We start from the raw sequence: 24245 nt of genomic DNA, 5'->3' as shown, positions 1-24245 counted from the left end.
TAGCAACTAAAAACATGCATGAATCTCATGGCACAACCTCACACATACCTTGATCTAGATACAAGTATGGCCAAACCTCCTCCTAATCCTCTTCCAAACCAAACATGAAGCAAGAACTCCTTCCTCCTTCCTTTGAGGCCAAATGAAGATGAAAAAGGATGAACAAAATTTTCTCTTTTCTTTTCTTTAACTCACGGCAATGGGGGGGGGAAACAACTACACACTTTTTTTTTGTTTTCATCATATTCCCTTTCATTATTTTATGCCCATGCTCCTTATTTTATTTTTTTCCACCCATGATGCACCAACACAACATGTCTATGACATGTCTTGCCCATCACACTTGGTCTACCATGCTTGTCATGGCCGGCCACTACTAGTTAGGGGGAATTTTACATGCAAGTCCCCCCTTTTTATTTCATGCTCTAATAGGTCCTTATGCTTCGACCTATCACATTTCAAAAATGTCGCGCATAAGTCCTATTGACTAAATTCACATGCAATCGACTAAATCGAAGCTTGAAATTTTCACACATTCATAATTACATATTCTAGACAATAAATATCACATTCAAACATTTCGGTGACTCGGTTTAGCGGTCCCGAAACCACTTCCCGACTAGGGTCAATTTTGGGCTGTCACAAGCGGCTACGCCACGTTTACCGCTATTAGCAGCTTTGTTGCGTTACTATTAGTAGCTACGCTGTGATATTAGTGAGCTGGCTGGTGGGTCTATTTAATCCCCACACGGTGAGTTGGTTGGTACGGGTGGTGAGCCGGATGGATTGGGTTGGGTTGCATACCTGTATTGTGATTATCCTGTTTTGGGCATAGGCCCACACTGTTACTGCATAGGGCTTAGGCCCAGACTTTACTGTTAATGAATAGGGCTCAGGCCCAGACCGTTACTGTATGCACTGTTACTGTTGACCGATAGGGGATTACACACCAAGTTTTTGAAAACTTACCCTTATTTTGACTGTGCAGGTAATCTCCAGCCTTAGACGATTTGGAGCCACGAGGGACTCAGTGGTGGCCACACGTCCGCAGATTGGTTGTTAATAACTCAATTTATTTAAGCTTTCATATTTGGGTTTTAGTTATGTAATAAGGCCATTTGGGGGTTTTTAACTTTTAATGGGCTTTTGATTTCTTATATTAAACTTCTAGTCTAGGAAAACTTGAGTTTTAAAACTATTCACGGTTTTCTAAAGAACACGAGCTTTAAACAATAAAGTTTTCAAAAGAGCTTCCGCGATTTAAGTTGAATTAATATCCCAAAGGCAAATATTTTGAGCAAACTTATGTGAAGAGATGATTTGCTAACCCCGTACAAAAGGTTTTTCTTTTAGAAATAAAATTTTACCGACAACTCAATTTTTGAATGACGCTTTGATGTAGTATACGGGATTCGGCCATAGCTTCTAGGTTGGGTTTAGCGTGTTACATATACTGTTCATACCAAAGCATATCTGTAGGAAAAGTATAGTATGAATAGGATATGTATGGGACTAAATGAATGATTACTTGAGAATATCTATGAGTGTATAAATGTTTGCTAATGATAGTTTGTAATAAATGTTTGCTAAGGATAGTTTGTATAATTTGTACGAAATGTGATAAATTCAACTATGTGATGGGTGTTGTATGAGTACTGTAATGTTGAAGTTTGGCTAGATACGTAAATTTGGAATGTATGCTATGAGATTTGTGTTCTTTAGGGTGTATATTGGGGAATTAAAGTGTTGGGCTTAGATTATGTTAGTGCATAAAGAGTTTGTAAAATGAGTTTGTGTTTGGTCACCACGGTGGTATTTGATGAAGTCCATCAGGACAGAAAACACAAAATTTGATATCAAACTTTGAAGGAAAAGTCCATGGCGATGGCACCCTCTGAAAAGGAACTAATGAATTGTGATTTCCTAATGGAGTTATCTATGTGTTCTTAGACGATGATGGGAAAACCTCATGCAATGTGATTTTAGGAAAATCCACATCGTAAACATGATAACTAAGAAATGCCTTTGTGGCGTGCTCTGAAAGGAATGCCTTTGTGACAAATTTTGAATGGAACGCCTTGGTGGCGTACTCTATATGATTGCTTGAGTGGTGTGTTCTGTTAGGCCTATGTGGCGTAAATTGTTAGAGATGTTTGGTAAGATAGGAATTTGAATGTCTATCTCTATTGTAAGATACGAGTAAATTCTTTTAGTTCTGTAATAAGTAAGACTAAGATTTGGTGTCGATATGTTCTGGATTAAGAGCGAATAAGTTTCAAGGGTTTCCGTGAAAAGATATGTGTATCCATATGTTAAGAAGGATATCTATCATTATGATATTCTATATTGATAAGTCACACATATCCATACTAATAGGTCAACAACCTACTAGGAAAAAAGGAGGAAACAGAGTAAGCATATCAAATGTTGATATGCTTAGTAAGTCTATAAGAAAAATCACTTAACTTACCTTAGTATTAAAACAATTTAAACATTCAAATACATTAATAAACTATATGGCATTCTTTGGCATCCTTAAGCTATCATATGCATATCAATAATTCAAAAACTAGGTTAGTTCTTTAGCATATCAAAGACTTATAATACCAATCACATATACATATTCAACCATTTAGTATAGCATATTATACCATCCAGTTCATAATCAATTATAAACAAATGTAATTCATTTCATATTCAAATCATTTTAACACTTTCATTTTCATTAGGACACCATTTCTTCATCTGAGAGAACCTTAGTAAACCAATAATCGGATACATGGGGCTATGGTGCTCACACAAGCTGACAATGATCAGGATTGCTTACACAAATTGATATTATGAATTTGCTCCCATAAGCTAACATTTTTGCCCAGACAAGTTTTTGTTTATGAAATGGCTTATACAAGCCTTAGGTTATGAAATGGCTCACACAAGCCTTAAGTTATGGTGACCATATCATTTCAACCCCTGTAATAGTATATACATATTATACCAATTATATAAGCACTTCATATCCATCTGGTACCTCTACCTATTCGTAATTGTCATGTATTTCATACTTTACAATTTAATCTTTTTAATGTCAAAAGTCATTATATTCACATCACTTCAAAGTAATAGAAAAAATGATACAATAAAAATATAGCACGAATTAACATAGAAATTTCTGCATGAACTCACTTGGCAAAACAATAAACGAACAACTCTCTAAGGACTAACAGTTTTGCCATTTCCCTGATTATCTTCGATTTGGTTTAATTCTTGATCAATATAATAATTCAATTCAATTTATCAATTCCAAATATCTTATATCACCCTATTATATGCATGTATCTATTCAATTCATTATTTGAATGCCCCTAAAATTTTGCATTTTATTCAATTTAGTCCCTAAAATCAAATTTTTCATAAGTTTCAAATTTGAGCTTCAATTTCAAAACTGATCTCAATTACATCTTACTATAACACTCTGTATAAATAATTACAAAAATTTCTCATCAATTTCAAAATTTACACACTTTAGTCCTTTTGTTAAAAAACTAGGGATTGAAATTTACAATCTAGTCCCTTTTTCATATCGAAACTTAAATCTAACAATTTAATATCAATTTCTTTAAGAATTCATCAATGGAAAATTTTATAAATTTTAACAATTTTATAAATTGGTAAATGAGCTAGCTAAATCGAACTCCCACGATCTCAAAAACATAAAAATTACAAGAAAATGACTAAATTGAACTCACCTATAAATGGCCGAAAGTTTGAGCTTTGCAAACCCTATTTTTTTCTTTTTTTTTCACGAGGTAGAAGAAGATGGATGAAAGATGACTTTTGTTTCTTTTATTTTTACTTTTATAGTTTTTTTAGTTTATATTTAATTTTAATTAACTTAATTAATGTCTATTAATTAACCTTAAGCATAATTTAACAAATTTGGTGGATTCCAACTAATATTCACCACCATTTAGCCATTTACTAATGGTCCAATTTCTCAATTGGTCCTTTAACTATTTAAAAATTCATAGAGATGAACTTTTGCAACTTTTACAATTTTGTCATTTTACCATAATTAACTGCCCAATTGACAAAATTAAGGGGCCAAACTTTAATTAACCTTTATAATAATCTTGTAAACATTAAATAGTAACATTTACTGACTCAAACATCATAAATGGGATTCCAAAACCACCATTTTTTATCGTACTAAAAACCGAGCTATTACAATTTGTGTTGGAGGTTTTTTTTATGTTTGTAATTTTTGTTTTATTAGATTAGTTATGCTTATATTTATATATTTTTTAATAAATATAATTAAATTTCAAATTCAAAAATACGTGTTAAGGTAATTTATTTTAATTGTTTTTTGTTAGTTGGTGGTTAATATTTTTATTATGTGGATGTTTCATTTAAATAAACAAAAATAAAATTATTATTCATGAAAATGTGTTGTGGTAAATATTATTATGTGGATGCATTTATGTTTTAAAATGGTATGTTTATTCAATTTTGTTTGTGTAGATATCGAAATAAGTTTATTGATTAGAGCAACCGAACATACAACCATTATCATTAATGTGCCGGTAAAAAATTTTTTACTTTCTATTCATGAGTATTTTATAAATTTGCACGTCATTATTTTTTTGATTGGCATATTTAACTAATACGATAATTTATTACAGACAGGGTGAGTGTCACATCCGAAAATTCAGTCTAGTAATTTCGGGTTATTGGTTCGGGTAGCAGATTTGGGTCTCGGAATTACGTTCAAAGTGAATAATAAGGATAAAATAATATAAAAATAATAGTGGCCTAAAATTAGGTTAGGGAAATTTGAATTAAGAGTTTGAAAATCAATTGCTTTAAAACGGTTTTAAAAAAAATAAAATAGGGTTTAAAAAGGATTAAGGAAAAAGGGTTTTTAATTGAAAGGCGACTAATTTGTAAAAGGGTCAAACTTGAGAGTTGCCCAAAAGTAATTAATCCAAGTTTTAAAAATAAGTTTTTCTTTCCTATTCAACTATAAACCCCCTTTCCACGTTTCTCCCCTCTTTCATCCTTCCCATTTGAAATTTTTCCAAACACAAATCACACACTTTCTCTGTAACACCCTTTACCTGTACCCGAGGCTAGGACCAAGTACGAGGCTTTACCAGACATGTACTCGAATATTTCGGGAAATACGAGTTATAAAATTCGTTCCAATTTGAACCCAATCAAACAACATCTTTGTGTACCTAATATGGGCCTATGGGGCCCAAAACATACATTGAGAAAGGTCTGAGACTAAACCGAGGACCTGAGAAAGTCCTTGAAAAATTTTCTAAGTTAAGCCTCACACGCCCGTGTCCTCTACCCGTGTGAAATTAATTGAATTTATTTTCTATTTCGAACCTAAAAGGGTTTTCACATAGTCGAGCATACGCCCGTGGCCCTGGCCCGTGTCCTTCACACGATCTAGACACGCCTGTGTAGTCGTCCGTGTCCAAAAACTCGAGCATTCTGTTGATGACATCAGCATGTATTTAGGGGCACACGACTAAGACACACACCCGTGTGCTAGGCCTTGCCCTCCACACAATTGAGACACACGACCGTGTCTCTACTTGTGTGTTTACTATCATGCATTCTGACTTAATATTTTTAGGTGCAGGGGACACACGACCATTTCACACGCCCATAGGGCGGTCCGTGTGTGACACATGGCCTAGACACACGCCCGTGTGTCCACCCGTGTGGACCTTGTTAGGCTATTTTCCAAGCCTTAGGTCACCCTCTAATAACCATATCCACTTATAGTTTTCAATAACATTTAACATGGTCTAATTATTCTCTTAAATGGCCTTAATATACCTCATTGTATGTAAACCTCATCTCATCGGTTTTTATACATGCTAGGTTGTCCCCTTTTATATTAAGGATTTCCATGACTTGTAACTCAATTAAGATTGGCTCGTTATCTTAACTCAGTGCCAAAATTGTGGCCTAACCACCCCATGTGATTTGTTCATGCTACATATGACTAATTGTAATACACTATATATAATCATCACAAGAACATTGGAACATAACATGCACAATTTGGTAGGTCATAACCTACACCAACATAAGCCAATTTCCATGGCCATATACAAGTGAATATGTATACTTTTATAAGCCTTCATATTGGCTAATCAATGACACATATAACAAAATAACAAAAGGCTTATACATGCCATTGAACAAAATAAGAGTATCTATATACCAAAGCTAGACAAGATGATAGTGTGTTGACTCTCCAACCGTCTCCCAATCTTCGCGAGTCCACGAGCTCTGTAAGACAGGGAAAAGAGAGGGGTAAGCATTTACATGCTTAGTAAGCCCGAATAACTAGAAAGTAAACATACTGATTAATTAGCATGCATCCATATTAGGCAATAAAACCAACAAGCATGAAACAGTTTCCCTATCACATGAACTCAATCAATAAGTTAGTCTCATAATAATGCACCATGTAATTTGTCTTAGATGAGCTCATCATCCAATGTTTTCATTTTTATATCCCATGTTAATCCCGTTTAGTTTCCTAGAAATCTCGATAGATTACCCATTTACTGTCAAGTCATAAGAGCGATCATCTCATGTACGTACTCCCGCGAACCTCGCATCTTAAGGCAAGATTACCAATATAGGCTAAATCCCCCGTAATATCAACTCATAAGGTGATGTCAGGATTACCAGTCCAGGCTAAATCCCTTATAGCGACAAACACCCTTAATGAGCTTGAATCTGAATTACCAGTCCAGGCTAAATTCAGACCCTAATCTGATTACCCATCCGGGCTAAATCCACAATGTACACATATTCTTCGGGAGGCTTGATCACTCAGGAACACCCGTCCGGGCTAGATCCTTTCAATATTTGAGATCAACGAATTACCCGTCTAGGCTAAATCCTTTCTACAACACATGCAGGATCTCAAGTCACATGTAAATTGTAACACCCCTATAACCCGTATCCGTCGATGGAGTGGGTTATGAAGAGTTTCTAATCCAAAACTCATCATTTGTACATTCACATTTACATAAGTTCGTTTCAAATTATATGCATAGCCAAACACAATCAAAGATAGAAATTCAAACTTATATCGACATTCAAAAGTTGCCATATTCACATGGCTTATATACAAAGACATCTCAAAATATCATTCATTTAAGTCTATTCTATACATGCCATACTAGCTCCAAAATATAGTAGTACCAAAATGTAGATAGTGTGACGAGTTGCTGACGATCCCCTTCCCGAGCAGGTAACTGGAATCAACAATCTATAAAACAGAGAAACATAATAAACGGAGTAAGCTTTCATAAGCTTAGTAAGTTTTAAGCAGTGCAAACAAATAAACTCAATCATACATTAATTATTCAATTTCTCAAGAGGCCATTTTCTAGGTATATTGTCATTTGGCCGAATATACACATGACCATAATGTACATTTAGCATTATTATTTCACTTAAACTAAATGCATATATCATAAATAAGTCAAATGCTTTCACATACTTTCACATCTTAACAAAATGTATCATGATCATAGATATAACTATAACATTTATTCACTTAGATATCACATTATACACTTATGATTCAATTCCAATCAAACTCACGTATAACTACATAATACGTACCTGGCCAACTTAACATATTGAATGTATTCATTTGTCATTCTAAACACGAGGTATCTTAGTCTTAGACTTTTATCAAATCATCGGCATTTAGCCTGCCAGGTTTTAAACCCGAGTTCATTCACCGGCATTTCGCCTGTTAGGCTCGAAGCCCGACATCATTTCACCGGCATTATAGCCTGCTAGGCTCAAAGGCTCGAATAGTATCTCACCAGCATTATAGCCTGCTAGGCTCAAAGGCCCGAATAATACTGTGCAATATTCAAATCAACAAGTTTCATATAACACAATCACACCGAATTGGGTACAAGCATTATTCGAATATATCATCCTACATTTTAATCACTTTTATCTCATTTCATCACTCACATCTAATATTTGATAGTTTACATGTAACATCTTACTCATATTCATCTAACACTATCATTTGATCATGAAAGCATATCACATTTTACTTACATTACAATTGCCATTCGGCCATATACATATATGACAAGTAATACTTAGTTCTCATAATCAGTCATGTCATTATCGAATATTATATATTTAACTACTTAAACTGACCTTGAATATTTTCGAACAGTCTCGGCTCGGCTGTTCAACTACTTTCTCTTTTCCCATGTCCAACCTTGGTTCTCTATGCTCTTGAGCTTAATTCCAACTCAAAAGTGATCGAATGCTATCTCCCCTTTCTTCTTCAAAATTCGGCTAAGCTAAGGAAGAAGATGAACCAAAAATATTTTGTTTTTCTTTTATTCATCTTTTTTATTTTAATTAATTTTTTTTATTTCATAATTTAAGCCATTACTATTATACTATTAATATATAATGCATATTTTGCTTATTAACATCATTATGGCCGGCCACTAAAACTAAAGTGGGAAATTTGACATGCAAATCCATCTATATACACCGTAAATTATTTGGCCACTACAAAATTAACCTATCACATTTTTAAAAATTTTCACATAAGTCCTATTTAATAATTTCATTCACAAATGACAAAATCAAAGCATGAAATTTTCACACATGCACTTTCACATATAATAAGCACAGAATATAACATCTAATTATTTTTGTGACTCGGTTTTGTGGTCCCAAAACCACTTTCCAACTAGGGTCAAATTAGGGCTGTTACATAAATCACGGTTTACCCATCGGACTTCTTTTTTAACCTCAACAGGGACATTTTTCATAATGTCATTATTAATAACACATTTCATGGACTTTCATGCCATCATCAAAGAAAATATTCATACATTCATAAAACTTGCAATTAGATATATTATGAGTTTACTTTAAGTTATTCGAACATACCCTGTATTAGTCTCGGTTTCACGTTTTAGTTATTTCGAAACCTTTCGTTTCCCTCGATCGACCTCTGGAATTTGTTCCTCGGGGTCTATAACAATAAAAATGAATCATTAATACCTCACATTATTCCTTTCGAGTCTAAATTTCACCCCCTGACAAACCTTAACCTTTCACATTTTTACGATTTAGTCCCTAGGCTCGTATATTGTAATGCATGCAATTTCCACCTTACCCAAGCCTAGCCGAATGTTTTTCCCCTTATGGAAGTCCACAACTTTCCATTATTTCACATTTCAACCACATATTTTACACCTTTTGCAAAAAGGTCCTTTAAGGGTTTTACATGAAAATCACCTAAGAAAAGATGTTTAACACACATCCAACTCTCATATTCCTCCATAAAACATCAAAGAATAAATATGTCACACATGGGTCATTTTGAAATCATGAACCCTAACTCAAAATATAGGTAGAAATGGAGAGAGTAAGCTACCGGGATTTCAAAAATACAAAGAACATTAAAAACGGCGCTTGGGAGCACTTACTTTTGAGATTGAAAATGTTAAAAACCCTAGCTATAGAGGGCTTGAGAATTTTGACTGGATGAGGGAGAAGAATGGCTGATTTTTGCCTTCATTTTCCCATTTTATTTCATTAATTAGCCAAATGACCAAAATCCCCTTAAGCCTTTTCTTTAAAATTTCATCTATACATGCCCATTTTTGTCCAAAAACTTAGAAATTGGGAAAATTGCTCACCTTCTAATTAATAATCTAAAGCAATTTCATACAAATTGCTTCTAGAATCCAAGTTTTACAATTTATTTGATTTGGTCCTTATTTTCCAATTGGACACCTTACTCATAAAATTTCTTCATGAAACTTTAACACATGCATATTATCATATTTTATACCTCATAATAACCATAAAATAAATATTTCAATGTCAGATTTGTGGTCTCGAAACCACTATTCTGACTAGGCCGTATTTCGGTTTACATTTCTCCCCCCTTAGGAACTTTCGTCCTCGAAAGTCTTACCAGTAAATAGGTGCAGACATTGGCCTCTCATGGTTTCTTCCAGCTCCCGTGTAGCCTCTTCTACACCATGTTTGTAACAGCCCGATTTTGGGTCTAGTCAGAATAGTGGTTTCGAAACCACTATTCTAAGGCCGGAGAAAATTATGTTGATGTTATTTTATGAGTTATGGCATGATTATTTAAGTACATGAAAATTTTGGTGAATTAAGTTTAGAGTTTGAGGGCTTAATTTCGAAAAGGGACTAAATCGCGTAAAAGGTAAAAGTTGTATTTTAGTACCTAAATGAGTCTAATAACTAGATACCTAAAATTGAAGGCCTTTAAAGGGAAATTATACCCTTTTTAATAGACGTGGCCGGCCAAGGGAGACAAGAGTGGTCAAAAAGCCATATTTTATGGGATTTAAAGTGACTTTTTGGTAATAAAATAGAATAAAGAAAAAGTTGTCATTTTCTTTCATTTTTTTCTTCTCTTTCACCGAAAATGGCAACAACAGGGGGGTTTGAGAGTTGAAAAATTTCAGCAACATATTTCCCTAGTAAGTGTTTTTAATGTTTTTTCTTGATAATTTTTACATTTTTGGAACCCCTAAAGCATAAGCTTTCAAAAGAGGGGACTATCTTACAAAATGATTAAGAGTGTAGGGTTTTTCCATGAAAGCATATGTATTGTTTGCTGAGTTTTTATGTAAGAATATGAGTCTTGGTAGTGTTATAAACAACTTTCATGAAAGAAATTTGCATGAAAGCACTTAAATGGACTATTTTGTAAAGTTTGTAAAATAAGTGATAAATGTGTGAAATAGTTGAAATTATGAGTTTCTATAGTTATGAAAATGGTTCATCTAGGCTTAAGGAGTAAAGAAATTGAATAAAAATCATTTTACGAGCCTAGGGGCAATTTGGTAATTATGGCAAAGTATAGGGGAAAAATCAGAAACTTTGCCAAAAATGTGTCATTGGACTAATTTGATTAGTATATTGTTTTAATAAGTTAAATGTGATGTTATAGATGATGAAAAATAAGATTCAGGCTTAGAACGAGGAAAAACGAAAAATTGATGTTTAGGCCTCTTCTACCAATTTGGTGTCGAGGTAAGTTCGTATGATAATAATAATGCAAAGTTATGTTTGAATTTCATTCCTTATTAATATTGCATATATTATATGATTTAATATATTGGAAGATTGATGGAATATGATGTTTCTTTGAAACGAGGAAGTTGTTATGAAAGTAATTTATCAACTTCATTATCATGTGCTTAATACTTGATATTGTACGAAATATAGATTTATGCCTTTATTGGAATTGACTTGTGATGATTCAATGAAAATGTGATGATATGTGTGCTAGTATAAGACCATGATGATTAAATGAAAATGTGATGATATGTGTTCTAGTATAAGACCATGTCCAGGACATGACATCGACACTGACATGAGACCTTGTATAAGACCATATCCGGGATATGGCAACGATATGTGGATCCATGTAAGACTATGAATGGGACATGGCTTTGGTATTCTATTTGGTGTAAGGTAATTCCGAACATTTTTTAGCATCCCGAGTGTTCAACGGGTAATGTAATGGATGATGTGATGAAAGCTCTAAGGAGAGCATGTTAAAGAAGGTATGATTATATACTTTATTACGAGTTGGTATAGGTATGTACACTAAACTTATGAGTAATGCCTTGATATGTGATAATCTATGATATATATAGTATTTGGTGAATACTATAAAAATGGCATGATTTGGAATAAGTCTTTGATACTGAATGACATTGAGATTATGGGTCCATTCTTATGATGCATAGCTATTCATTCTTACCATGATAAATGAAATGATGTTGTATTAATTTGGTGAACTATAATTGTGAATGAGTAAATTAGCCCGAACAATTTAGGCTATTACAGTGGTGTAACTCTGAAAATACACTAAAAATAGTGGAAAATAAGTTAGAGGCTGAATGAAATATGAAATTAAATATTATTGAAGCTAGTTTCACATAGAGGAAACGGTTTAAGTAAAAGAGTTTCATATTATGAAATATTTAAATTATTGTGAGACAGAGTCAGAATGACTTAAAAATCCAATATTCCAATTTGAGAAAATCATTATAAATTGTAAAAAAATATTTATGAGTTATAATTTATATGTTTAGAATATTTAATGAGTCCATTTTCAAAAGAAATAGATGAGAACATTATTCAAGTCCTGTGCTATGAGAAAATTAAACTTTAGTACATAAGGGTCAGACTATTAGGCAGTGAATCAGGGGTAATTTTGAGGAATAAACTGTACTCTTTGGCTAAACCAAAAATTTTGGAAATTTTATGGTAGAAAGGTACATGAGTCTAGTTTCAAGAAAAATTATTAGAACTTAATTTAGAGTTTCGTAGCTCCAGATATAAATATTTTATTGATTGTTGTACAAGAAGACAACTTATCATGAACTTGAGAATATGTTGGGAACATTGATAAAAACATGTTAATGAGTTGCTTATTGTTTTCATATGAACTTACTAAGCGTAAAGCTTACCCTCCCTTCTTTTTCCATGTTCTCTAGTGTTTTCAGGTTAGCTCGGGTTGGAGTTCGTCAGAGATATTATCACACTGTGAAGCTGTCACCATTGGTGTAAGTGATTTCAAGTACTTTGAGTCTATGGCATATATAAGAGTTTAAATATTTGAGTGTGTGATATTTTTTTTAGCCAAGCTTATCGGCTTACATTATCTATTGAGGTTGTAAACCTATTTATATATGCATGCATGTGCTATGGTCTTATGTGATGTGTTTAAAATTATTATGGCATGAATGTGGTAAAGATGTGAGTAAAATCTATGATATCTATTGCATGAGAAATTGACATGATCATAACATGTTTATGGATGTTTAAGTGCCCATGTATGCTTTGTTGTATGCTATTGTATAAGTGTGTATGCATATGTTGTGAGGGTGACAAAATGACTTGGAAAATAGCCTTGCATTTGTCCACACGGGTAGGCACACCGGCGTATGCCATGGCCTTATGACATTTTGGGGATGCTGACGTTAGAAACAGAATACCCAAGTTTTTGCACATGGGCCAATGACACGGGCGTGTGTCTGGCCGTGTGAGAACCCCTGTAGGTGTGAGTTTGAAATTAATTCCACATGGGCGTGTGCCCTATACCCACACAGGCGTGTGGAGCCTTAAAGCATGAAATTTTCCAAGTTTTTCTTGAATTCTTGGTTTAGTCCCAGACCACCCCGAATGTATGGTTTGGGCCTCGTAAGCCTGTTTAAGGGAAAAAATGTATGTGCAATGAAAATTTTTAAATTCAGACGAATTTTCATGGCCGATTTTAGTATGGAAGTATTCACTTAAGTCTGATAACACCTCGAACCCTGTCCTGGTGTCGGATATGGGCGAAGGGTGTTACAATTTCGATGCCATAAAACTTTTACCAAAGCCACATCTTTATTTCTCAATTGTTTAACCTCACGAGCCAAAATCTCAACCGATTCCTCACCATAAGTCATAATCGGTCTAATTTCGATCTCAGTTTATGAAATCACATGAGAGGGGTCTGATCGATATCGTCTTAACATAGATACATGAAATACATCATGAATCTTTTCCAGTTCTGGTGGCAATGCCAAGCGACAAGCTAATGGTCCAACTCTTTTAGTGATCTTGTATGATCCGATAAACCGCGGACTCAGTTTGCCTTTCCGGAAAAATCTTAGTACTTTTTTCCATGGAGATACTTTCAAGAATACTTTATCTCCAACTTGGAACTCAATCTCTTTTCTTTTCAGATCAGCATATGACTTTTGTCTATCCAATGCCGCTTTTAAACAATAACATATCACTTTAACCTTTTCTTCAGTTTCCTTGATTAGATCAATGATCGCGTGATTTCGTTATAGGTTTTAAATATTTATAATTACTCATTCTTAAACTAACTATTATCACGATGTAGGCAAGTGTACCTATCGAACAGTAGTGTAGTTTTAGCAAGACAGGATTGTCGAACCCAAAGGAACTAAAAGAACTAGTAATGACTATCTTTTTATAATCTAGCCGAAGAATAAATACGTTTTATTTTAATTGACTAATTATCTAAACTAAGAATGCACAGAGGAAAGAATTGGGGAATTTCTTTTGGGAAAAATCGATTCACTTAAGACAATACCTAAGGAAAAATCCAACTAGACTTTACTTGTTATTCTGGCTCCGAATCGGACGATTTATTCATTTAAATTGTCCTGTAGAGATCCCTAAGTTATGTTATTATCCCTATTTAGGACTAATAACGTCTAATCCCTAGATTGAATAATTGAGACTTTTCTCTAATTAACACCCTAGGGTTGCAATAACTGGATCTATGGATCCCATTATTAGGTTTCACCCTAATTCGGCAAAATCTTGTCACCCTATGTCTAGGCGCGCAATCAACTCCGCTTAATTATGACAAATGTACTCTTAGACAGGGTCTATTCCTCCTCTCAATAAGAGCATGTCTTGAATCAGTATCCTGGGATATCAAAACAAGAATTAAGAACAAGTTAAATTTTTATCATACGATTTAGAAAATAATAACAAGATTCGTCTTAGGTTTCATTCCCCTTAGGTATTTAGGGGTTTTAGTTCATAACTAAATAAGAAAACATCTCAGAAGAATAAAGAGTACAAAACATAAAGAAAACCCAAAACTCCTGAATGGAAATTGAGGAGAGATCTTCAGTCTTAATGATGAATCTGGCTTCTGAGATGGATCAATCGTCTTCCCTGGAATAATTCCTTACCCCCTATTCTTCGTCCCCTATTTTCTTCCTCCATTAGGGTGCATTTATAGGTTTTGGAATGCCTAAAAACCCTCAAAATTGGCCTTTTTCAAATTGGACTCAACTTGGGCACGGCAGGGACACGCCCGTGTTCGATTACTTCAGGCCATGTTTGATCCTGCCAAATTGACACGACTGTGTGGTCTGCCCGTGTGAGGAGGTCCAGGCCGTGTCAATTTCGTACTTTGGACCATTTTCTCCGTTTTTGGGCCGTTTCTCATTCCTTTTGCTCTCCTATGGTCTCCTAAGTATAAAACATGAAATTAGAGCATTAGGAGCATCGGATTCACCAATTCTAATGAGAAATCATCCATAAAATGCATTAAACATGGGGTAAAAATATGTATAATTTATGGTTTATCAAATACCCCCACACTTAAGCATTTGTTTGTCCTCAAGCAAAATTCTCAACTCATAATCAAAATAAATTCTTCTCAACTTATAATTTCTATCGATAATATCTCACATTAATCCATAAGTAATAATACATTGAGATTTCAACTAAAAGAACATAAAAGTTTCAAACATTCCAAGTTGAGCATTTTAATCATGCAAACATAGGTGTCTCCCCTCATCTAAGTAATTACCTTTGATTCAGAATATCACAAAGTTTTACATCCTCACTAAAGATTCACTCAAATCACTCGAGGTGTTTAAGGACAATAAATGAAGCACTTAATAGTCAATAATGAAAAGTCATTACCATAGGCTTGCATGAAAATCAAATCTCCACCACTATAATTTAAGATGATACATCAATCAAAAGGTCTTTAGAGGGTTGTAATGAGGCTTGGTTAGGGGGTGTGGTTACAAGCTAAAAGAAAGGGTTAGAATCGAGATTGAATTGAAAAATTACCTAACTAGAAAAAAGAGTTAATCTTCACTTGCATACAACAGAGCTTCTTTTCAGAATATGAAATTACAGATACGTATACATAGTTTTTTTTACTTTTTTTTAAGAACAAGTTAAATATTTAAACAAGACATAGCTAAGCAATTTCTTCAACTCAAATCTCGAAAAAAATAGGAATCAAATTAATTTAGGGGATTTCAACTATAATGGGTTAAGGGTTAATTTTGAGGTTAATACAAGGAATGACTTGTTAGGCTCAAGGGGGTTTACTAGGGGTTAATCGTAGAGGTAGGCTTTTCATGGCATGAGTGGGTTAATCCTAAGTGCCTTAATCATTTTGACATATCAAACCAAATGGTGTGGTCTCGACATGCATAATCAAGCAAGTTCTAGAATAACAGTTCAATACCGACGCACTCAAAGCAATAACAAAAGTGAGCATGAAAGAATTAATAGATGCTCAAAAGGTTCAGAAATCTCACAAAAATTATGGCTTTTTGATGTTTAGACTCGTGAATTCCAATTCAAAGTAATATCGAGACTTGTGGAAACAACCTATAATTTTAAATTCTTAAAAATCAACTCATCATGCTTGATTCTCTAATGTCTTAAAGTTTAAACAATCAATGCATAAATGCCTATGTTTTAATTCAAGATATATCAATCAAAATCATAAATCAATTAAAATTTATCCAAAATATGATATGAAAGCTTTTCAAGAGAACAAGGCAATCATTTAGGGATTTTTCTGATAATGAAATAAATACCCCCCACACTTAAGATGTACATTGCCCTCAATGTACAAAGATAGATATTAAAGTGTAAAAATAAGATAGGGAGAGAAGTGAAACTTCTTGTATGATGAATTCCTCGAACTAGAGTTTTGGAGAGTAATCAGTTCGAGAGTGGAGGAGGATACTCGGCGGTCGTAGAGGTTTATTAGTCCATAAGTCCTGCGCCAAAAGAATATTATATCTAGTGGTAGCTATGGTCGTGGTCGATCAGGACATGGCAGCCATGGAGAACCTTTCCCGGTGGAGTTTAAGTTCTTATGTGACGATGAGCTTAAGAGCTCTATATAACTGTGATAAAATCAGGAACTTTTTATAGGATATTAGGGAGAATAATTACTCAAAAAGAAATAATCGAAATTAATAATTAAAAATAAAATTTATAAAATCTAATAAAAATAAAAAGTAGTTTCAATAAAAATTTAAAACATAAAATAATAAATAAATATTTTTAAATATCTTCATCGTTGGATGGTTCGCGAGATGGGACTGGCGATGAGATGTGAAGGTGCTGACAAATCTGCTGTAGAGTAGCATCAATGTTGTCAAATCATTGAAAACACTACTGCTCGAATCGGGTGAGACACTCAGTGATGTCAGCATACGAAGCCGCCACATAAACTGGACGAGAGGGTGGTGGTGGCTGAGTCGGTGGGTCCTCGTGCTGTGGGGGGACATCATCAGGAATGTCCTCGTAGGCCTCCTCCTCTGTAGATTGGGCGAGACGATACTGAGGAGGGTAAGTTCCTCGGTGCCTCTCGATCATCCTCATACTAAGTATGCTCGAGATGCCTTGTAGAGACATCTGGCTAATGAGGGTGAGGGATGATTCTTGGGTCGCGGTGTTGAGGAGCCCGAAGTGTCGCGCCAGTCGAGTCACATAGGGGCCAATGGAGATAACCCCCTTTCGAAGCCACTCCGTCTTGTGCTGAATCGCAAGAACAATGAAATAGGCAAGCTCGATGACATGTCCTTGCGACATGCACCATAAGAAGTAGACGTCGTGGGTGTTGACGACGCTAGTGCTCTCTCGCCTCCCTGTAATCGTGTGAGCTAAAATAGCGTGTAAGTACCTCAGGGATGGTGGGAGAACTGATGCCTTGGAGCGGCTAGGATTGTAGGAGGCCGTGCTAGGGGCCAAAGTGTGCCAGCACTTCGAGGGAGAGAAATGTATGTGGCGACTGAGAGCATGTAGTTCATTCTCCTCATTGAGCTCCTCCGTATATAAGCCTAGTGTAGCACCAAACTCTGGGACACTTAGCTGGCGGATTAATCCGCCTAGGCGAAATTGAACCGTATCGGGATCATCGTAGTTTGTCATTACGATTTGGAGATGGAACGCTGAGCATAGTTCCATCGTGAGCTCGAGGTATGTTGGTTGGATGATCCCAAAGAACAGCTCTCAAGGGTCGGTGGTTAAAAGGGCCCAAATCGCATCAGGCATCTAAACTTGTTCTATGGCAACCCAGTCGATGCAGCGGCTCACAATTAAAGGTTAGGCCCAAAGTATCTAGAAAAGTTCTTCCTGGGGCCCCCGGGGAACTGTAGAAGAGGGTGACGAATTTCCACGGTTGGACCCGCGGAAGAGGATGCTCCCTTCCTCTTCTTAGAAGCAGGTACGGTGGTTTTCTTTCCTCTTGAAGACGACATTGTGAGCCTGTAATATAAAGAATAATAATAATAGGTAAACGAATTCGAAAAAATAAAAGGCATGAATTTGGAACTAATTATTTCAGCCAATACTATTAATATGAAGCAAACTTAACCATAATAACAATAAGAATGGGAATAGAAATGTAATGGGTATGAGGTTTTCCTAATCTCAATTTAACACGGAATGTATGATAACTAACTTAGGAATGCAAAATACACTGGCATGGTAATAGCATGAGAATAAACATAGTAATTTTGTGGGTATGAGGTGTTCCTAATAACTTGACTTAACACAAAATGTACGATAACTAATCTAAGAATGCAAATTAAATGATAAAATAATGAGCAAAATGACAAATAGTTCGAAAGGAATGAAGATTATGCTAATAATAAGCATTAGTAATAAGTAAAATAGAAGTGAAAGGAGTAAACAAATGCTAAGGGAGAGGGATTGAGCATTAAAAATGAAGTTGGAGACTGCACACGGGTGTGGCAAGGAGGCCGTGTGGAGTTGCAGTGGCTAGGGTTAGGATTTTTGAATAGGGAAGAAAGTGAATAGTGCAGGGTATTTATAGATTTTGGGCCACACGGCCAGGGCACATGCCCGTGTAACCCAATTTCAGCCCGTGTGATTCGCGAATTTCAAATTTGGTCATGTCTGAAATTTAGTACACGCCCGTGCACCTCGGGCGTGTGGGTTCACACGGTCGTGTCGCACGATTGTTTCTAGCTTTGTTCGCTTCTTCCACGCCCGTGTGTGCAAGCCCCACGCCCATGTCAATTTAACAGGTTAGACGATGGGTGTTAGACACAAGCGTGTGACACGCCCGTGCTATTTTAACAGGTTCGTCGACGGTTCTTCCACACAGGCGTGTCGCACGCCCGGGTTGTTTTGGCAGGCTCGACCACGGCCATGTCGCACGGTTGTGGTGTTTTATCAAAGCCCGTGTTGGGGGAATCCTTGCCCTGTTTTCTCACAAACATAAGCATGCCCGTGTGCTTGGCCATGTCTTTGTGGAAACACCTGTATTCAAGATTTCCATTAGTAAGTTAGGAGTTAAAAACCAAAATTTAAAGAAATTAATATTGTTAGTGCTTGGGTTGCCTCCTGAGAAGCGCTTATTTATAATCTAAGCTCGACTTACCTCTCTAATGAATGGTCATGGTGGTTTGAGGAGTTTATACTCCTCATTCCTGCTATCAATCTCATCAAAATAAGGTTTTAATCGGGTGTTGTCTACCTTAAAAGTGCCAGACTTGGGATGACTCACCTCTACCGTACCGAATGGAAAAATATTGAGTAAGAGGGATTTCCTCATTTGGTCATGGAAAAATATCTCTTGCAAAGTGGGTTGTATCATGTGGTCAGTTTTAATAGAATGGTTTAGACGGTCACCTTCAATTTCCAATGTGTTGTCAGAATTGCGAGCTTGAAGGGTGAGTGTTTCATCTCCTATGCGAAGCGTGAGTTCACATGTGCCAACATCAATAATTATTTTAGCAGTTGCTAAAAAGGGCCTTCCTAGGATTAAAGGAGTATTGTTATCCTCCTCTATGTCTAAAATAATGAAGTCAACGAGAAATATAAATTTATCAATTTTGACTAGCACATCTTCAATAATACCCCTATGAAATCTTATAGTTTTATCTGCTAATTGAATGTTCATCCTAGTCTGTTTGGGTTTCCCGAGACCTAGTTGCTTGAACATTTTAAAAGGCATGACGTTGATACTAGCCCCTAAATCAGCTAATGCATTATTAACATCTAAACTACCAATTAAGCAAGGAATTGTAAAACTCCCTAGATCTTTTAGTTTGTTCAGTAGCTTATTTTTCAGAATAGCTGAGCACACTGCGTTTAGCTCCACATGCGATGCCTCGTCCAACCTCCACTTATTTGCTAAAAGCTCTTTTAAGAATTTCATTGCGTTTGGCATCTGCGATAGAGCTTCAATAAACGGTAAGTTAATATGTAATTTTTTAAGAGTTTAAGGAATTTACCAAATTGTTCATCTGAGTGGTCTTTCCTTGTTGCGTTGGGGTATGGTACACGAGGTTTATATTCAACATTTACTGATTTGTTTGTATTTTGATCTACCTCACCTTGACCTTTGCTTACCACAGTTTCTTGTCGCGGTTCTGGTTCAGGCTCCACAAATTCTTTTTCATCTTGAATATTAATCGTGTTGAGCTATTCCCTTAGGTTGGGTTCAGTATTACTTGGCAAACTACCTTGTGGTTGTTCAGAGATTAGTTTGGAAAGCTGGCCTATTTGAGTTTTGAGCCCTTGGATCGACGGTTGTTGGTTTTTAAGTGCTGTCTTGGTGTTCTGAAAATGGGTTTCTGACACTGATATAAACTTTGAGAGCATCTCTTCAAGGTTTGGCTTCTTTTCCTGTTGGTAGGGTGGTTGTTGAAAACCCGGAGGATGTTGTGGTCTTTGATTTCCTTGGCCTCCCCACAAGAAATTGGGATGGTTCCTCCAACCTGCATTGTAAGTGTTACTAAATGGATTGTTTTGAGGTCGAGGATTATTACCCATGTAATTTAGTTGCTCGTTATCCATGTTATGGCCATAAGGTTGATATTTTGAATGGCTCGTTCCACCGCTACTTGCTTCGCACTGCATTACTGGGTGATCCTGTGAAGAACTAAGAAAACCATCAATCTTTTTAGTCAAGAGTTCTACCTGATTTGACAGCATGGTAATCGAATTGACGTTATAAACACAGGCTATTTTCATTGGCTTTGTTCTCATGACTTGCCACTGATAGTTATTCAGTGATATTTCCTCAATAAACTCATAGGCATCTTCAAGTGTTTTATTATTGATGGTTCCGCCAGTAGCTGCGTCAACCATTTGCCAAGTCAAAGGATTTAGACCATTGTGGAATGTTTGAACTTGGAGCCAAAGCGGTAACCCATGGTGAAGGCACCTTCTCAGTAGGTCCTTGTATCTCTCCCATGCATCGTAGAGGGTTTCTAAATCCATCTACACAAAAAAAGAGATGTCATTACGTAATTTAGCCATTTTAGCCGGTGGAAAATATTTTAGTAAGAATTTTTCGGTCATTTGTTCCCAAGTAGTAGTTGACCCTCGTGGTAACGAGTTCAACCACTGTTTAGCTTTGTTCCTTAATGAAAAAGGGAATAACCGAAGATGAATAGAATTATCAGAAACGCCATTGATTTTAAATGTATCGCAAAATCCCAGAAAGTTTGCTAAGTGAGCGTTGGGATCTTCATCCTGCAAACCATCAAACTGAACAAATTGTTGTATCATCTGAATAGTGTTAGGTTTTAATTCAAAAGTATTTGCAGCTACAGCAGGTCTAACTATGCTAGATTCAGTTCCTGTTAAAGAAGGTTTAGCATAATCATACATAGTGCGTGGAGCAGGATTTTGATTAACCGCAATTGCAGGAGGTAGCTGATTGCCTTGGTTTTCAGCCGTCTCTTCGGTTGGGGGTTGAGTATCGTCTTCTTGCTGATTCTCCGTGTATCTTAAGTTTCACTTTGTTCTCTTTGGTTTCTACAAACTGTGCGATTGATTTCTTCGTAAAAAAGTAGTGGCCCTGACGGGTTTCTTCTAGTCATAAACTATAAAAACCTGCCAAGAGATGAAAAAAAGTAAGTAATAATAATATAAAATTAAATTTCAAGAAAAATAAATGGCTAAAGTCATAAAAATTGAGTGTTCCTAATATTTCAGTTCCCCGGCAATGGAGCCAAAAACTTGATCACTTGATTTCGTGAAAAGCTTTAAATATTTATAATTACTCGTTCTTAAACTAACTATTATCGCAATGTAGGCAAGTGTACCTATCGAACAGTAGTATAGTTTTAGCAAGACCGGATTGTCGAACCCAAAGGAACTAAAAGTACTAGTAATGATTGTCTTTTTGTTATCTAGCCTAAGAATAAAAAGGTCTTGTTTTAATTGACTAAATATTTAAACTAAGAACACACAGAGAAAAGAATTGGGGAATTGCTTTTGGGAAAAATCGATTAACTTAAGATAATACCTAAGGAAAAATCCACCTAGACTTGTTATTCTGGCTCCGAATCAGACGATTTATTCATTCAACTTGTTCCGTAGAGATCTCTAAGTTATGTTATTATCCTTATTCGAGACTAATAACGTCTAATCTCTAGATTGAATAACCAAGACTTTCTTCTAATTAACACTCTAGGGCTGCATTAACTCGACCTATATATCCCCTTATTAGGTTTCACCCTAATCCGGCAAAATCTTGTCACCCTATGCTAGGCGCGCAATCAACTCTGCTTAATTATGAAAAATGTACTCTTAGACAAGGTCTATTCCTCCTCTAAATAAGAGCATGTCTTGAATCAGTATTCTGGGATATCAAAATAAGAATTAAGAACACATAATTAAGAACAAGTTAAATATTTATCATACGATTCAGAAAATAATAACAAGATTCGTCTTAGGTTCCATTCCCTTTAGGTATTTAGGGGTTTTAGTTCATAACTAAATAAGAAAACATCTCAGAAGAATAAAGCGTACAAAACATAAAGAAAACCCAAAACTCCTGAAGGGAAATTGAAGAGAGATATTTAGTCTTGATGATGAATCTGGCTTTTGAGATGGATCAATCGGCTTCCTTAGAGTAATTCCTTACCCCCTATTCTCCGTCCCCCATTTTCTTCCTCCTCTAGGGTGTATTTATAGGCTTTGGAATGCCTAAAAACCATCAAAATCGGCCTTTTCCGAATTGGACTCAACTTGGGCTCGGTAGAGACACACCCGTGGCACACGCCCGTGTTCGATTACTTCAGGCCATGTTTGAGCCTGCCAAATTGACACGGCCGTGTGGTCTGCCCGTGTGAGGAGGTCCAGGCTGTCTCGATTTTGTACTTTGGCCTATTTTCTCCATTTTTGGCCCGTTTCTCGTTCCTTTCGCTCTCTTATGCTCTTCTAAGTATAAAACATGAAATTAGAGCATTAGGAGCATTGAATTCACCAATTCTAATGAGAAATCATCCATAAAATGCATTAAACATGGGGTAAAAATATGTATAATTTATGTTTTATCAATCAAATTCGTGAATCTGACTCTCCTTAAGTTCTGTCCAATACAATGGAGTTCAGCACTTTCTGCCATACAATGCCTCAAGGCGCCATCTTCAAACTTATTTGAAAACTGTTGTTGTAGGGAAACTCTACCAATGGCAGGTATTCTTCCCAACTGACCTGAAATTGAAGGATACAACATCGCAACATATCCTCAAGAATCTAAATTATCTGTTTAGACTGACCATCAGTCTGTAGGTGAAAAGCTGTACTAAAACTCAACCTAGTACCCAAAGCTTCTTATAACTTCTTCCAGAATCATGGGTCACTGTTTGAAATAATCGATAACGACACCTCGTGTAATCTCACAATTTCAGATATATACTAATCTGCCAACTTGTCAAGTGAATAATCTGTCCTTCCCAGAATAAAATGAGTCGACTTTGTCAACTTATCAACCACAACCCATATAGCACCTTCTTTTTTTTGGGTCAATCCTAATCTTGTCACGAAGTCCATAGTAATTTTGTCCGACTTCCATTCAGGGACCATCACAGGCTGTAGTAAACCAGAAGCTACTTGATGTTTAGTTTGACTTGCTGACGTATCAAGCATTTCGATACAAATTCAGAGATGTCTCTTTTCATGCCGTCCTACCAGTACATTTTCTTCAAATTATTGTACATCTTGGTACTTTCTGGATGAATAGACAAACGGCTATCATGTGCTTCTTACAAAATTCTCTGAATAATTTCATCGTCCCTCGATACACAAACTCTATCTCTGAACATTAAACATCCATTAGGACTAATTTGAAAGTCTGATTCAATGCCTGAACACATTGAGTTCTTTTAGCTTGCAGGACATTATCATTAGTCTGAGCATCATAAATTTCCTAAAGAAATGTCGGCCTAGCCCTTAGCTCTGCCAAGACTGAACCAGCATCAAACAACGGCAATCGAGTGTCCATGGCCATTAGTGCAAACAAGGATTTTCTGCTTAAAGTGTTGGCGACCTTTCCAGGGTAGTAGTCAATGATCAGCTCAGAGTCTTTAATTAAT

The 24245-nt window shown here is 35.8% G+C and overlaps 1 non-coding gene across 1 annotated transcript; it reads left to right on the top strand.

Annotated features, from left to right (window-relative positions):
• Nucleotides 1-21064: 21064 nt before the first annotated feature.
• LOC121217316 (small nucleolar RNA R71) lies at nt 21065-21171 on the top strand. The gene has a single exon (XR_005913391.1). It is a non-coding gene; the product is annotated as a small nucleolar RNA R71 (small nucleolar RNA).
• Nucleotides 21172-24245: the final 3074 nt, after the last annotated feature.

Source organism: Gossypium hirsutum, chromosome A02 (assembly GCF_007990345.1).
Source record: "Gossypium hirsutum isolate 1008001.06 chromosome A02, Gossypium_hirsutum_v2.1, whole genome shotgun sequence".
NCBI classification, from domain to species: Eukaryota; Viridiplantae; Streptophyta; class Magnoliopsida; order Malvales; family Malvaceae; genus Gossypium; species Gossypium hirsutum.
This window is presented reverse-complemented; position numbering and strand designations above follow the sequence as displayed.